The following is an 18,768-nucleotide window of genomic DNA, read 5'->3' as shown; positions in this document are numbered from 1 at the left end:
TTCATGTTTCTATACGGATTAAGAAATCAAGTACGCGCTATTTTGTCGTGAATACGACTTACTTTACTATGGGGCGCCTTTTCAGAAGTGCCAGTATCAAGAATTCAGTTCAATATTGAATCTATTGCGGGATGTTCGCTGAGCCAGTTTCCCTTCAAAGAAGATCGATTGCGTCATTCTGCTGCTGGTCGTTTGCATTGGACCAAAATACCACGAAAAATGGACAACGATGAGGATGTTTAATATCGTAGAGAATTCCACAATTTCACCCTTCGGAAAGCCATAATTACATTCCCGTACAATATTTTGATAGTTTCTTTCACTAAAATATGCAAATACGAAATAAAACAATCGACATCAATATTATGTGTGTTGCTATTTGAATTTCGTACGATGATTCGTTTAATCAATGCAGTTGGAATTTTGCCTTATTTTGACACTGCATTTCACCTTTACATTCGTTTCTACCAAACATTTTGGAAAATTTCATTTTTGAGTAATTTGTGGTTATCTCATACTCCTGAAAATTGTTTCATAATTTACTGGTCATATTTTCAATGGTATGGGGAAAAAATTATGTAACTGCTTTAAATACAGGAGATAATCACGATTAAGTTCTGTCAATTCTTGTGCAGAGTTAAATTTGAAAAGATGCCCCAGAGTATAATAGGACTTATCCACGTCAAAAAGAGCAATGTGCAGTTGATTTCCGTTTAAAATGTACGGGTCATCACTTAACTTTTTCAGACAAATTTCGAATTGGGTGAATGAATAAAAGTTTAGTATACAATCAAACTAATTTCAAATGGAGCTTCAATTCTCAAAGTTTATCTATAGATTAGTTTCGAGATCACAAAAAAAAGTTTTTCGTTCATTGGCTTAACAGGTAAGATAAATAGGGTTTCGAGTTCTCCCTTCCATGAAAATAATGCGGCAACCACATTTCTCAACACGTTATAAGTCGAATCGAGTTCAATGATCAAAGACAATAACGATCTGTTTATTAGAGCTGTTTCCCAGAATCATGTCGTCCATATCCTAGAGAAGATTAAAAGCAGGACATCTCCACAGACTTGAGAAGCTTTTCGGTATATTTCACTATCTCACATTCATCTACCATTTTCAATGTGCAACTTGAGGAGTATTGATAAATAAAAATAACATATCCGGCGAACGACCAAAATTAAGTTAGGTTAATAAACGATATATAGAAAAAGCATATGGTTTAACATTTTTCTTGGTTGTTTAGTTTTCTCATTCTTCTTCTTCCTTCTGGTTATATTGCCAGTTAATTTTTCGTTTATAGTCCAATGAACATTCTGTTCACTGGACTACAAGCGAAAAACTCGAAGTGTGGATACGTCGAATCGCCAAAGTTTCTTTCTTGCGGGATACTCTAATTTTCACCGCACTAACACGATACAAAGTTCTCACCCGTTAGTATTCCTAGTCTTATGTCAGATTTGTAAGATTCATAATAAACCTAATTTAAATAAATTATATCTGGAAACAGAACACATACAAATTTAAAAACATTTAGAAAAAAATATTACAATAAAAAACAAAATTACAACCTGAGTTGCCTTCCACTCACCATTGGGAGACTCAACATAATTTATCAACCAATTTACGATGAACTTTGAATCGGACATTTCAACTGCTGCTTCATTTTGGCTGAATTCAGTTCTCTGAAAGCGCTCTCATCCGCGATTATACCTCTTAAGCACCACATAAATCATACCCAAATGCGGTAAATAAATATTGACTTTAACACCCGTACATCGCATACCTATATGCATACCGGTTGAACCAATACCGGTTCGGTCAGCTGGCTGGCACCGCCGGAAAGTGTCAAAGCAAATATCAAACCCTAAATATGACATGATGTTGGTCTGGTTTTTGGCAATCCGATTTCCGGTGCCAATGGCTGATGGCGTTGCATAGATATCATAATTACGAGATTGGAATCAATCAGACCGGATGGTTGACCTTCGCCCCAATGTTGCTGCAAAGTTAGTAGATTTAGGGCAGCAAGTGGTAGCCGTCGGACGTTGATTTGCTACATTTGAAGCCCATTTGCTCTAAAGGTTACCGCTTTGATTTGTGAAGGCGACATTCGGGCACTGCACATCGGACTGTCGGATTTTTTTGTACAAAAAAACAAAGGTTTTAATGATTAAGATGCATTGCTAGATTTCGTTATGAGAAGGTGGTAAAATAACTACTTTAATTATTCGCTTGATATAATGAAACGTTGTCTCTAAATACCAAATAACTAAATGACACTGAATACAAATCGTATGTCGATGCTGATACTGATCGAATAGATTATTCACTCTAGCCAATGATCAAACTAAAATTATAGTATCATTAATGAATCTATTGTTTAAAAAAAGCCTGCTTGAATCCACCTAGTAGTGCAATAGTGTCATTATCATAAGTTTTGTTTCGCTGTGTGAAATCGACATGAGTTATATTTTGGAGTTTTGACCGCTACAGTGTTCGGAAATTGTGGACCAATTTAACTGAATTGATATGCTTTGGTCAGCAATTAACAGTAAGTAACAATCTGATAAGTTTTGATATCAGTTTTGAAGATGGCGTAAATTTATGTACCGTCACTTATACGGTTTAAAAATTTTAACATTCATCATCATGTAGTTCCGGAACCGGAAGTCGGATCCGAAGAAAATTATTCAAGTAGCCTTTGAGAAATTGAAGCGAGTTTTATTCCGCTTTCATTGAAAATGAAACATTTCCTTTTGTGTATAACGTTTATATCATGGGTTGATGAAAACTGGAACTAGTTTAGAGTGAATGTTCGCTTGTGAAAATGTCGCAATATGTGAAGCCTGTGGGTTCCAAACAAAAAGCATTTCAACAAAAAATGATAGACACGGTAGGAGACATTTCAGATCAATATCACAGGTGAATCGCGTAACAGTTGAGAATTGACAATTTGACATTGTTCCGTCAAGTAAAATTGATAACAGAGACCCATAGCAACCAGTGGCATGTTGTCAGTGGAAGAAACGCAATCCTGTGAACGTAAGGAAGGTGAAGTATTACTTCAGGAGTAATCCAAACCTCTCGAATCAGGTCGTGGCCCAGAAGGTCAATTCTTCAGTCTGATTCATTCTAGCAGAAAACGAAGCGTGCCTTCAAGGCATGCACCTAATCAAACCTAATACGTGGCAGACGATCTGTGAGTACGGCAAAAGCAAACCGTAAAGGCCTGCTGTCTTTCCTCCAGCCCCACTTTGGCAAATAGAAAAGGCGGTTGGGTAATATCAGAGACATAACCGGACGACGTAAATACGAATAAAATGGATGATTCAGCTTGAAGAATCGAAATTCTGGAACCGAATTTTGGAACGCAGCACTAGAACTGAATTCTGGCCCTGGACTTAGAAAACGAACTCGTTAACTAAATTCTGCACCTATATTTTGGAACAGAATATCGAAATTGTTGAACCTGAACTGAACCTGTATTCTGGAAGTGAATTCGAGACCAGAATTTTTGTTCGCACTGAGTTCTGGACCTAGATTTCAATCTGTAACAGATTTTTTGTTACAGAATTCCGGTCCAGAATCTAATTCTTGAACTCCGTTACACCTTTAGGATTGTGGAAATTTTTTTTAATAAAATATTTTATTTATTTTCCATTTTTTGTCAACATTTATATACAGTAGTCTACAATATTTTAGTGAAACAGTTTATAACTTTACATCTATGGTATTTGTGGAACTGAATTTTACAATCAAGAGACCTGCACTCTGAACCTCAATTTCAGTTTTTAAACTCATTTTCGAAATTCAGTTCTAGAGTCCATGTCTAGATTAAAGATCCTGATCTCAGTTCCAGAGTTTGGTACCAAAACATCAAGAATAAATTTCTGAAGTTCGATTTCAGTTCGAGATGGAACTGGATTCTGGTCGAGGATTCAGGAACTGAATTTTCGTTGGGGAATTTGAAAATGAAGAGCAAAGCTGGATTTTGAACTAGAATATCAGAACTGAACTCTAGAATTGGACTCTGAACCTGGCGTCTGGTCAGAACTGAACTAGTTAGCTACTCAGGCTAGAATGAATGAACCCTCAAATTAATACCTACCCTACATATCAAACGTTTGAAAAACTTTAATTGTGAGTTATTTTTGGATATCTCATACTACTGGAAGTTCTATCACAAATTTCTGATCATATCTCCGAAGACGTGGAGAAATATTTTGTTGTTAAGTTAAATAAAACCAGAGATATTCACGATCTAAAATTTATCACTCATCCAAGTGACGAATTTTGAAATGGTACCTCATAGTAAAGTAGGACGCCTTCACGTAAAAAATTCTGAGCGATCATGAAAAACAAGCATCGGAAAACAGCGATAGTTTTCAAAAACGACTACGATTTAAAGAAAGAGTGGATGAACGTATGTTGAAAATATGGCGCAAGTGTTGCTCAGTATTTGATGGATAGCGTTATATCCATGGTGCCGGCATTTACCCTTTTACTTTGGGAAAAATTTTGATATTTTTTCTAAGTCCCAAAAAGTCGATATTTTGAAAAAAAAAATTCGAGATGACACTAAATCTCGACGTTTCATGCAATTCTAAGCCTTTTTGCATCAAAAATTGTTTTTCGATTTCGAAAATGTCATGTACTCCCCCCTATGGTGATTTTTCAAGATATATGAAAATTCCACTAAGTGGACTGAGAAGGGTTTTTTTTGATTAGCATCACTGTTCTCATACAAATAGGCAACGCAAATGTCAAGCACTAGTTTGGAAAAATGATGCTTTATGAAATTAGTATCCGAAATTATTTAATAAAAGTATGAAATATATTTTCATGAGACTGTTATGAAAGAAGAGAAAGGCATTATCACACCACTAGGTGGATTAAGAAGGGTTTTGTTAGTTCCGTTGCAGTGATCGAAATATTTATTTCGCGTCTCATAAAAGATAATATAGAGATGTGGCACAAAAACTATGAGAGATGCCGCCTTTTCAATGTTAAACACGTGAAGTAAAATGCGTCTAATTCTCAAAAAATTTACAGCATGCCTACCCAATACAAAAGGAAGGCCAGAGAAATGCGAAATCCGTGGTCACCCGTAAATTTAGAAGCAGCCATAAAATGAGTCGAAGAAAGACAGTAGACATTTTTTAATCTGTTTCTTCGATCATACATTCTGTGAAAGTGGTTGACGAATAACAAAGATACATTCACACCCTTTTTTCAATCAAGAACGAGTACTTCATTTTTGTCTTAGTCACTTCGAATCAGTTCAAAACGAGTGGCATTTCACACTGCAAAGTCCCAAAAAAATGATCATTGATTTTTCTCCAAACGAATACATTGAATTAATTACATTGTTGTTTATAGTACTTTTAAAAATATTCACGATTCGTTACTTTCTGTTAATTTCATCTTAGCTCAAAGAAAGATGCGGAGTTTCCTCCCCTCTTCACTTACCTAATATGTCTTTATTTATTTCCCGAGTGTTTGAAAAATCTTACTTAAAATAAATTTTTTCTCTTGCGTTTTTTTTAGTACAGTCTTCTGCCTGTGCTTTTGGAGTCAGAAATTGAGGACTAGTGTAACGGATGTGAGCTTTATTTTGACATTAAATAATAAATTCTGCAATCCAGTAGAATTAACTGCTTAGTTAAAATTAGCTTCGTTACATTGTCACTTATAAAACGCACTTTTTAAATTGATAATTACGTCATCTTTCTACCTGTAATTCCGGATTTGTAAAAAATTAGTAGCATGCTATTACAAGTTTTGAATAATAGGTTCAACCATCCCCGAAAAAAATCGAGCCTCGGTTGAAGAAATATATTATATATCAATATTGATTACTCCAGGTAATCCTATAACAAATTACAAATCGAAAAAGACATCAAAGTTATTCCATCTTGCAACGGAAAAGGTTGCTAATTCAATATGGGTAATAGTTTGCTTTTAGCATGAACCAAAGTCTGAAATGTCAAAACTAATTGATCATGAACCACATTTAGAGGTGAGAACTTTTCTATATTTAAATGTTGTTTTTGCCTTTCTCATGTAAAGGTTAAGCAATCAGTGAGACTTTTTAACTGAGGCCCAGAGGGCCGAATGTCATATACCATTCGACTCAGCTCGACTGAGCAAATGTCTGTGTGTGTCTGTATGTGTGTATATATGTGTGTATGTAACAAAAATGTACACTCGATTTTCTGGGAGATGGCTGGACCGATTTTCAAAAACTTAGATTCAAATGAAAGGTTTCTTGGTCCCATAGGGTGAATTTTACTCGAATTGGACTTCCGGGTCGGGATGTGCAAGAATAGAAATAAAAAGTGCACTTGATTTTCTCAGAGACCACTAAACCAATTTTCCTCAAATAAGGTTTAAATTGAAGGCTTTGTAGTCTCATAAGTTGCTATTGCATTTCATCACGATCCGACTTCCGATTCGGGAATTATGGGGTAAAATGTCCAAAATGAACTAAAAACGTGCAAACGATTTTCTCAGATACCGCTCATCCAATTTTTACAAACTCGAATTCAAATGAAAGGTCTCACGGTGCCATACAAAATTCCTGGATTTCATCCGGATGCGATTTCCGGTTCTAGAGCTATAGGGTAAAGTGTGTTCAATATTGTACAGCGTACCTTAAGCAGGCAAAACAAAAACCGCAGAAAATTTTCTAAACTGGACTCAAAACTACACACATCGATAGCCATTATCAGTAGGCAGCTAAAGAAACCGATTCCGGCTATCCTGGTTCTCGGTTCTGGTCCTGATTCGATTAACGACGGAAGAAGATAGCCATATGCTCAAAAGTAGATCTCACTCACTTTTCTCAGAGCTTGCAGAACCGATATCTTAGGGTCAAATAAAAGGTTAGGTCGGCGTCATATAGTATAGTACTACCCAAATTACTGCATATTTTCGGACTCAAAAACTTAAATTTCTAAACCGTCGCACAGTGGTTCGAATCAATAAAAACCTGTTTTAATCCACCTAGTGGTGTTATGATGCCTTTCTCATATCAATCAAAATATCATATATAATACTGTGGTATTCTTCAAAATTATTTTGCTTCGATTCTTAAAAGAATAATCGAAATAGATTTGTTTGACCGTCTACTGATAAAAACTATCAATTGGAAAAGATTTGAGGTCCATTTAGAAAACTTTTTACGGTTTTTCGCTCTTTTCAGTGATGGTATAAAATTTTTAACACACTTTACCCTATATTTCCGGATCCGGAAGTCGGATCCTGATGAAATTCAGGAATTACGCATGGGACCACAGGACCTTTCATTTAAATCTAAGTTTGTGAAAATCGGTCGCGCCATCTATGAGAAAAGTTTCATTTTCATTTTTTTGCACATTTTACCCCATAAAGTTAGGGCAAAAACGTTACATACACACACACGCACATACACATACACACAAACACACACACAGACATTTTGCGTACTCGACGAACTGAGTCGAATGGTATATGACACTCGGCCCTCCGGGCCTCGGTTCAAACGTCGGTTTTCACAGTGATTGCATAACCTTTCTATATGAGAAAGACAAAAAAAAATTTCTTCGATTCTTAAAAGAATAACCGAAATCGGTTTGTTTGACCGTCTACTGATAAAAACCATCAAATTGGAGAAGATTTGAGGTCGATTTAGAAAATTTTTTAAGGTTTTCAGTGATGATTAAGATTTTCAGTGATGGTGTACAATTTTTAACACACCTTACCCTATATTTCCGGATCCGGAAGTCGGATCCGCATGAAATTCAGGAATAACGCATGGGACCACAGGACCTTTCATTTGAACCTAAGTTTGTGAAAATCGGTCGCGCCATCTATGAGAAAAGTTAAAACACATATTTTTTTTTTTTTGCACATTTTACCCCATAACTCTCGAACCGGAAGTCGGATCGAAATAATATTCAGGAATTTTGTATGGGACCCCAAGACCTTTCATTTGAATCTAGGTTTGTGAAAATCGGTTCAGCCATCTCTGAGAAAAGTTAGTGCACTTATTTTCACAATTTTTTGCACATTTTACCCCATAATTCCGGAACCGGAAGTCGGATCCAAATAATATTCAGGAATTTTGTATGGGACCACAAGACCTTTCATTTGAATCTAAGTTTGTGAAAATCGGTTCAGCCATCTCCGAGAAAAGTTAGTGCAAAAAAAACGTTACATACACACATACGCACATACACACACACACATACACACACACATACACACACACACACATACACACACACAGACATTTTGCGTACTCGACGAACTGAGTCGAATGGTATATGACACTCGGCCTTCCGGGCCTCGGTTCAAAAGTCGGTTTTCACAGTGATTGCATATCCTTTCTATATGAGAAAGGCAAAACGTGGACATAAATCAGTAGCTGCCAAACCGTTCTTTTAATGCATATAGTTGCTTTGAAGAAATTATTTACAAATATATACCGCGTAATTTGATCCTATCATTAATTGTTCATGGCCTACTTTGACAAAAAAATGTAACCATAACTTTTTTATCTGAAGAGATAGAAAGTTTTTTTCTTTTACAAAGTTTTAGAACTATTAAAAATAATTTACTTTGTCGAATATACCAAAAGTCTAGGTCGCACCGTTTCGGATATACAAAGCGTTTTTATGGCAACCCCCTTAAAATCAGTTTTTTATTCATAAATTGTTTCGAGTTATTTTGTTATGCATACTTTGTTTGGAATAATTGTAGAATTTATAAAATCGCATACTTTTGTTGAAGATAGTGCATAGGTTTGTTCTTTCCTGGCAAAGTTATGCAACATTTTACCTTTTTTTTACCTAGGATAAAACCTTGCACCGAAGCAAAATATGCAACTTTATGCAGCTGATTTTTACAAAATTTGTAGGAAAAGATGTGCCCAATATCATAAAAAAAAATCTAAGTGGAACTCGGTGGAACTTTTTTTTTAGGTCTTTTCAAAGTTAGTTTAAATTACTGAATTATGGCAACCCCCTTAAAACTAGTTTTCTAGTCATAACTTGTTTCGTGTTATTTTTTTATGCATACTTCGTTTGGAATAATTGTAGAAAATATAGAATTTCATAATTTTGTAGAAGCTAACACATAAGTTTATTCTTTTCAGGAAAATTTATGCATAATTTTACCTTTTTTTACCTAGGAAACCTTGTGCCGAAGCGAAATATGCAACTTAATGCAGCAAACTTTAATAATACTTATAGGAGAACATGTACCTTATCCAATTTATTTTCCAATGAGAATAACTTGAGTACTCTTCGTGTGACTCATTTTCACTATGACCATGCTGAAACCATGAATGGTTTAGAAACAGAGGGCGCACAGTGGTCCAAAACTGGAAGACGACGGTCACAAGTCTGTACAGACTTTCACTGATTTTTAATAGCTAACGTGTCTTCGAAGAAGTTTTACAAAATTATATAGCGCTTCTTTTGAAAGTAGCACCTTAATTTTTTGTTAAGGGGGTAGTACCGATTTCGAAAAAAAAAAATTTTGTTTTTGACGATAAATTTTTTTTTCTATCTCATATCAAAGAAAAAAACATTTCAAGTATTTTTGCTGAAGATATGAATAATGTGAAAAAAAATATTTTTTGAGATATTCGCTGTATTTTAAAAACTTTTTTTTTTATTTATCTACGTAGAATTTATCTCTATTACCTAAGTATCTACTACAAAGTTAGCATTTAAATGAGTAACTTTTCCCAACACTTTTCACAACCTAATCAATCAACTAGGTAGTTAATGTTACCTAATAAATCATTACAATATGTCACTTAGTCGCATTGCATTCGATCAATCAGTATCAGTCACGCTATCGTCCGAGTTTTCCGTATCGCTAATTCCTTGTTCTGTTGTAAGTTCTAGCATATCCAGTGCTTCCAGTGACAATTTCTTTCCAGTTTTGATAGGTTTGTAATAAATATTCGAAATCAGTGGGTCAGACGCTACTAGGAGTCTACAAAAAACATCTGTCATCGTTTTTTCACGGCTGTTTTTCCTCGTGCCCAAGTTTGGATTTTTTTTATTTGTTTATTAATTTTTAACTTTTTTCATTCAATAAACTATAAAGGTTGTTTTATGGAATCGCTTATTTGAAACCTAAGAAAAAACCGTACGTTCATGCCTTGGACGAATTTTTGTATCTTTGTTATATTTTACAGGCTGTTGAAAAAAGGCTTTGTGTGAAATACCCCATGGATTATTACTATACATGCCATGCACGTATGCAAATATATGAAAGATATTTCTATCCTATTTCCGACTACCAGTCTGGACGCGCGTAAACACGCATAAACAAGTTCATGCTTGCACGCGCAACTTGAGCAAATTGTTGCGATTTTTATTTTGTTACTTTTTAAAATTGACAATACTAGAATAAATCTAAGTGGAACTATATGCAATTTTAGGCCTTTTCAAATTTAGTTTTAATTATTGAAAATCCGAAAAATTATCAAAACTTCAACACATATTTAAAAAGACGTTTTCTAGACAAAATATGATAAAGTATTGTTAAAGTACAAACCTTTACGAAGAGATTTCATGTTTAAACGTGTAAATAAATTGAGTTATCGCGAAGCAACACGATTTTTAAGACGAGGTGTTGATCGGGCGACGCTCACTGCAAAAGTGAGTAACAGAAATAGCAGACGCGTGGCGCCCTTTGTTTCTTAACCATTCATGGTTTCAGCATGGCCATAGTGAAAATGAGTCACACGAAGAGTACTCAAGATATTCTCATTGGAAAATAAATTGGATAAGGTACATGTTCTCCTATAAGTATTATTAAAGTTTGCTGCACTAAGTTGCATATTTCGCTTCGGTACAAGGTTTCCTAGGTAAAAAAAGGTGAAATTATGCATAAATTTTCCAGAAAAGAATCAACTTATGCATTAGCTTCTACAAAATTATGAAATTCTATATTTTCTAGAATTATTCCAAACGAAGTATGCATAAAAAAATAACACGAAACAAGTTATGACTAGAAAACTAGTTTTAAGGGGGTTGCCATAATTCAGTAATTTAAACTAACTTTGAAAAGACCTAAAAAAAAAGTTCCACCGAGTTCCACTTAGATTTTTTTTTATGATATTGGGCACATCTTTTCCTACAAATTTTGTAAAAATCAGCAGCATAAAGTTGCATATTACGCTTCAGTGCAAGGTTTTATCCTAGGTAAAAAAAAGGTAAAGTGTTGCATAACTTTGCCAGGAAAGAACAAACCTATGCACTATCTTCAACAAAAATATGCGATTTTATAAATTCTACAATTATTCCAAACAAAGTATGCATAACAAAATAACTCGAAACAATTTATGAATTAAAAAACTGATTTTAAGGGGGTTGCCATAAAAACGCTTTGTATATCCGAAACGGTGCGACCTAGACTTTTGGTATATTTGACAAAGTAAATTATTTTTAATAGTTCTAAAACTTTGTAGAAGAAAAAAACTTTCTATCTCTTCAGAAAAAAAAGTTATGGTTACATTTTTTGTCAAAGTAGGCCATGAACAATTAATGATAGGATCAAATGACGCGGTATATATTTGTAAATAATTTCTTCAAAGCAACTATTTGCATTAAAAGAACGGTTTGGCAGCTACTGATTTATGTCCACGTTTTTATTGATTCGAACCACTGTGCGTCGTTTAGAGTACGATGGCAAAATCGTATAAAAACTTAAAAAACTAGTAGAGTTTGTACATCATGTTACGGCATGACCTACGCGAACAAAGCACTGTTTTATTCTATAGGTTATACTAGTTAATGCACAAACAATCCCTTAGTTCCTGTGAAAAATCGAAGAGAAACATATTGAAAAGAATACCACAGTATTACATATATACATATATATATATATATATATATATATATATATATATATATATATATATATATATATATATATATATATATATATATATATATATATATATATATATATATATATATATATATATATATATATGAGAAAGGCATCATTACACCACTAGGTGGATTAAAACAGGTTTTTTTATAGTTTTTTTTCGTACTGTGCATATGGAGAAATGTTTTATATAATTAGAGTTGTTCGATTCAGTGTATTGATTGGCAAAGCTGACAAATGTGTATACAAAAATTTGTTGTGTATTAGTAACCTTTTTTGTCACCGCAATATCGCTGTGATGTCCCTCGTGAATCGCAAGAGTGATCCATATTGATATATAATATATTTGGTTGAAGAGTCGATTTCCATAGGGATTATATCGTCTTTCTATATGAGAAACGCAGAACACACAAATTTTACTGAATAAAAAGTTTCGGTTGTAGTTTAACTTTTATTTCTTACGATATTTTATCGTTGATGCGTTCAACATTGTCTTCAAAGGCAGCAACTGTGTTGCTTCGTCGTAATAGACAAGACAAATGGATGTTATGAAAATCACACGTTTCTGGAAAACGATTGACAGCACTGAAAGGTGACTACAGCTCAAGCATAAGAATTTCAATGGGATAATCATAAACAACGTCTCATTCACCTATGTTTATTCATTCTAAGACAAAACACGATCCTGTTCTGTTTTCGGTTTTCCTAATTATTTTTTGAGAATTCATTATATTATATTTCATATTCGACGCTCATAAAGATGATTTTTATCTGAAATATTAGGGCATGTCAGTTATGTCATATGTCAGTTTTAACATTTAAATCTGGATTTTATAACACGAAAAACTGGCAGTCCAGAAGTGTTTCACACGTGTTTCAAATTTAGAAACAATAGAACGGCGTCATATATGAGTTTTAAATTCAACAGAAGAACTGTTCGATTAAAAAAAACTAGAACGGTTTGCTGGGGATTCGTTTGTTCCAGTTTCATTTCTATTTTAGATCTTCCATATAGAATTTCTAGCTGCTGAATTTTCTCTTAGTATAATTAATCGTGTCTCGTGCGTTGGATAAATCAAATCACTAAAACAGTTTACTAATCTTCTAGTCTAATTGCTTAATCTATACCAGTTTTATTCTTAAGTTACCTACATCTAATAACCCAGAACCATTTTATTGGGAAAGTTACAACAAAGCCTTCAAAGAAAGACGACTGCATAACAAAATGATTGGCTTATCGCATAAACCCCTTTGAAACACCTTGGCTGCGCAAAAAACGTGACTTCGATCTTGTCGCATTGCTTGGCTGATATCCCATCAGACCTAGTAGTATGTATCTAAAAGAAAAGCGGATCAGTATCTGTCACCTTGTGTAAATCCCTCATTTCATCGGTATTGTTTCTTATGACCCGAAGCGGTTAGGTGTCGTAAAATCGGTGTGTAATCGAAACACGTTTGTGACGCGTAAAATCACTGACTACAGTGAAACAAAACAAAACTCTAAATTAGTTTAGGCATTCATGCGGCGCGATTGATGGGGTATGGTTCGAATCCGCAGAGCGGGGACTTATTTTGCATATTATTTAGATCAGGTCTGATTGCAACAAGTGTCACAATTCGCAAAAACATACACTTTTGCAATTAAACGGTCGCGCAAGCTAAATCAGACAGTTTGTAATATCTTGCTTACTTATATGACACAAATAAATTACGATAATTGACTATTTTCATCAGACTTTTTCGATGGCAATATTGATTCTGCGGTCCACTGATTTTCTTTGCAAAATTATTTTATCTGTCTTCTTACTTATTTCTTATCGATTGAAGGCAAATATTAGCATGATTTGTTATCAGTAATACTTTTCTTAGAGTTCAAATGACAATGCCTATAGGCTTTTTAAGATAGATTTTTCTACAGAATAGGGCCAACATTTGTAGAACCACCAAGAAAAATGCTCATGTTTGCATTCTTCAAAAGACTTTTCCTTGAATATCGAATAAGAACAACAAAGTTTGTTTGGACATACATTAGCATAACCTTTTCAATTCTTAACAGTTTTGACCCAAGTTAGTCAGAATTCCGGAACCGGGAATGAGATCCGAACAAAGGTCTCATTCTCGGAAGTCTACTTTTATAGACCTTTCATTTGAGTTTAAGTTTGTTAAAATCGTTTCAGCTGTGCCTGCGAAAATGAAGAGAGTTCCATCTTTAAGGTGAAATGTAGCGTCATAAAATGCGCGCAAAATTTTATCCGCTTCAGTTGAACGAATCATCGCACAAAGCATACCAATAAAAACGGACACATAGAAACAAAAACTTTTTTCAATGATTGAGCGCAGTGGGCTTACCTCTCGTTATATTGGCTTGTAAAAAAGACTGGACGTAATGGATTTTTGAATCCTTCACACTTTGAATATATGCTTATTCAATCGTTATTGTTAATGATAACTCTTACACTAGCGCTATAAATCATGAGTAATTATGAATGATTAACATGAGGTTGTATGAATATGTATTGACTAACTTGCTAACCATGTATATGCCTGAGTTTAGTAGCAAGCATGGATTCTCCTTCAAAAGAACGATTGCAGACAACAAATTTCAAGTATTTTCGATATCTTTGCCAGTCGTTCACCAGGCCCTTCCCGCCGATGAGATAGAATTTACTTAAAAGTATTTACTTGACTCGCATGATAGAGCGCGTTTGAATTTACTTATCGAATACATTCAATGCCAATATATTCCATTCTAAGTGACTTTCATTATCATCTTCGAAAGAGTAAAAAGTATTATTTCTGTTGTGTCAATAGGATCGTAGCACTAGCCATGTAATCGAAGCTATGCTATGAGTTGGCTGCGAAGTATGTTAAAACAGAAAGGCCAAATTTCTCAAAAGGAATGTAATTCCAAGACTTCCACACCCGGATATTTTCCTGGTGTGGATTCAGTATTCTCCCAATACGGTTCCGCCACTCCTTGTCTGCGAAGTCTGTTGAAACAAATGGTCATATTTAACAATAAATGTAATACCAAGACCTTGCAATGCATTGAACTCAACAGAATTGGACATTATAAGCATTATAAATGACAGTTACTTAGAAAATAAACGATTTCTCACAATACCCATTATATAGTATTCAACAAGTGTTTATTTCAACACAAAACCCAATGCTGCATAAATTCGCGTCATTATTTTATATGTAATTTTTGCTCACGATATAATGCCACCGTGCCCACCGTGCATTTCTTACACCACCTCAATACGAAACAGCAGCGCGCAAGCAATAAAAAAAATGCGAAAAAGTTTATATAAACTTTTTCAAATTTCGGTTGTTTTAGCTAATATTTTATAATTTTGAGTTGCACTTTCAGATTCTTCGTGAAATTCTGCTACAAACACTACTTTTCAGTTCTAAAATCATCACCGTGGAACGGAACAGTAACCGTTTATACATTTCAAAAACCAATTACGGGTCGGCAAAGCAAAATTTCAAAATTCTAAGAATACTTAGTTATGATAAATTTGATTTCGAAAACTTAAGTGTTTTTGGTTTTTCGAAAATCGGTCTAGTTTTTGAATACTGGATCAAAAACGCGATTTTCGCATTCCGCTACATTTCATTTTAAGTTTTTGATTACTATTTCCGAAACTGGAACTGGGAGCCGGTATAGCTGAAATCGATGCGTTTGGCAAGCAACTAGCATAAACTATAAATTGAAACAGCTTTAGAATAATGTTGATGGTTTTTGAGTTATAGCTCTATATGACAGATGCAATTCCATACACATTACCCGATATTTCCGGAGCTGGAAGCCTGGATAAAATTCTACACCAACTTATGAAAACATAAAACTGTTTGGGGGGTTGCACGTGGAAGGTAATCCCTGATCCCCACGGTAGCGATCATCTGCCTATCGTAATTTCAATCGCCACCGGATTAAGACCATCGGAAACAATCAATGTTTCGTATGACCTCACAAGAAATATTGATTGGAATAGCTATGCGACCTCGATATCTGAGAAACTAGTAACAACACAAGAACTTCCTCCGGAGGAAGAGTACACGTTTTTGGCTGGCTTGATTCTCGACACCGCGACTCAAGCTCAGACGAAACGTGTACCCGGCGCGAAAACTAACATCCGTCCCCCCAACCCGTGGTGGGACAAAGAGTGCTCAGAATTAAACGCGGAGAGAACTGCATCATTTGTCGAGTTTAGGAAAAACGGAACACCTGATAATTTCAGAAACTACGCGGCATTAGACGCTAAAATGAAAAGCTTGATTAAAGCGAAGAAAAGCGGTTATTGGCGTCGATTAGTAGACGGATTATCGAGAGAAACATCAATGAGCACTCTTTGGAACACAGCCCGACGAATGCGCAACAAAAACACCACAAACGAAAGCGAGGAATATTCTAACCGCTGGATATTCGATTTCGCTAAAAAAGTATGTCCTGACTCTGTTCCGGAACAGACAATCATGCGCGTCGCTTCATCAAACAGAAACGAAACACCTTTTTCGATGGTCGAGTTCTCACTTGCGCTTTTATCGTGTAACAATAAATCTCCGGGGTTAGACAAAATCAAATTCAACTTGTTGAAAAATTTGCCTGACTCTGCCAAAAGGCGCTTATTGAATTTATTCAATAGGCTTCTACAGGATAATATTGTCCCACATGACTGGAGACAAGTAAGAGTTATCGCCATTCAAAAACCAGGGAAACCTGCCTCCGATCACAATTCGTATCGGCCGATTGCTATGCTTTCCTGTATCCGGAAATTGTTCGAAAAAATGATTCTGTTTCGTCTAGACAATTGGGTCGAGACTAATGGCTTACTTTCAGATACACAATTTGGTTTCCGCAGGGGTAAAGGAACGAACGATTGTCTTGCGTTGCTCTCAACCGAAATTCAAATGGCATTTGCTCGTAAAGAACAAATGGCGTCAGTTTTCCTAGACATCAAGGGGGCTTTTGATTCAGTTTCCATAAACATCCTATCTGAGAAGTTGCATCAGCATGGTCTTTCACCAATTTTGAATAACTTTTTGTATAATCTGTTGTCCGAGAAATACATGTATTTCGCGCATGGTGATTTGTCGACAATACGATTCAGTTACATGGGTCTTCCTCAGGGCTCATGCTTAAGCCCCCTTTTATACAACTTTTACGTGAACAACATTGATGAATGTATCAACACATCTTGCACGCTAAGACAACTTGCCGACGACAGTGTTGTGTCTATTATAGGCTGCCGATCTCCAAGGACCATTGCAAGATACCCTCGACAACTTGTCGACATGGGCTTTTCAAATGGGTATCGAGTTCTCTACGGAGAAAACTGAGCTGGTTGTATTTTCAAGGAAGCGAGAGCCTGCGCAATTACAGCTTCAACTAGGGGGTGAAACCATAGCTCAGGTTTTCACATTTAAATATCTCGGGGTCTGGTTCGATTCCAAAAGTACCTGGGGATGTCACATTAGGTATCTGAAACAAAAATGCCAACAGAGAATCAATTTTCTTCGTACAATAACCGGATCATGGTGGGATGCCCACCCAGGAGACCTGATCAGGTTATACCAAACAACGATATTGTCCGTGATGGAATACGGATGCTTTTGCTTCCGATCCGCGGCGAACACTCATTTCATCAAGCTGGAAAGAATTCAGTATCGTTGTTTGCGTATTGCCTTAGGTTGCATGCAGTCGACTCATACGATGAGTCTTGAAGTACTGGCGGGCGTCTTACCGTTGAAAAATCGATTCTGGGATCTCTCATATCGATTGCTAATTCGATGCGACATCCTGGATCCGATGGTGATTGAAAATTTCGAAAGGCTTGTCGAGCTCAATTCTCAAACCCGTTTTATGTCCTTGTATTTTGATTACATGGCTCAGAATATTAATCCTTCTTCGTTTGTTTCCAATCGTGCTCATTTCTTGGATACTTCTGATTCTACTGTGTTTTTCGACACATCCATGAGAGAAGAAATTCGTGGAATCCCGGATCATGTGCGCCCTCAAGTGGCCCCAAATATTTTTTATAATAAATTTAGAACAGTCAACTGTGAAAAGGTGTTTTACACTGACGGTTCAAACATCAACAGGTCCACAGGCTTCGGCATCTTCAATCAAAACATCACCGCTTCGTACAAACTCAGTGATCCGGCTTCAGTCTACGTCGCAGAATTAGCTGCTATTCAGTACACCCTTGAGATCATTGAAACCTTGCCCAAAGACCATTACTTCATTGTCACGGACAGTCTAAGCTCAATAGAAGCTCTCCGGGCAATGAAGCCAGGAAAGTATCCCCCATATTTCCTGGGGAAAATACGGGAACACTTGCGAACTTTATCTGAACGGTCTTATTTAATATCGTTAGTCTGGGTCCCTTCGCATTGTTCCATTCCAGGCAATGAAAAGGCAGACTCATTGGCTAAGGTGGGCGCATTAGAAGGTGATATTTATGAAAGACCAATCTGCTTCAATGAATTTTTCAGTATCTCTCGTCAGAAAACTCTCGAAAGTTGGCAAACTTCATGGAGCAATGGCGAACTGGGACGATGGCTACATTCCATTATCCCTAGGGTATCGACGAAACCTTGGTTCAGGGGGATGAACGTGAGTCGCGATTTCATTCGTGTTATGTCGCGGCTCATGTCAAATCACTACACCTTCAACGCACATCTCCGGCGTGTTGGGCTTGCGGAGAGCGGTCTCTGCACCTGTGGCGACGGTTATCAGGACATCGAGCATGTCGTGTGGTCGTGCGTAGAGTATCGTGACGCCAGGTCGAAGCTACTGGAATCCCTTAGGGCCCGAGGTAGACCGCCTGAGGTTCCGGTTCGGGATGTGTTGGCGAGTCG

This window comes from Malaya genurostris, chromosome 2 (genome assembly GCF_030247185.1).
Source record: "Malaya genurostris strain Urasoe2022 chromosome 2, Malgen_1.1, whole genome shotgun sequence".
Classification (NCBI taxonomy): Eukaryota; Metazoa; Arthropoda; class Insecta; order Diptera; family Culicidae; genus Malaya; species Malaya genurostris.
The sequence above is the reverse complement of the archived record's forward strand: the minus strand, read 5'-3'. Positions refer to the sequence as shown.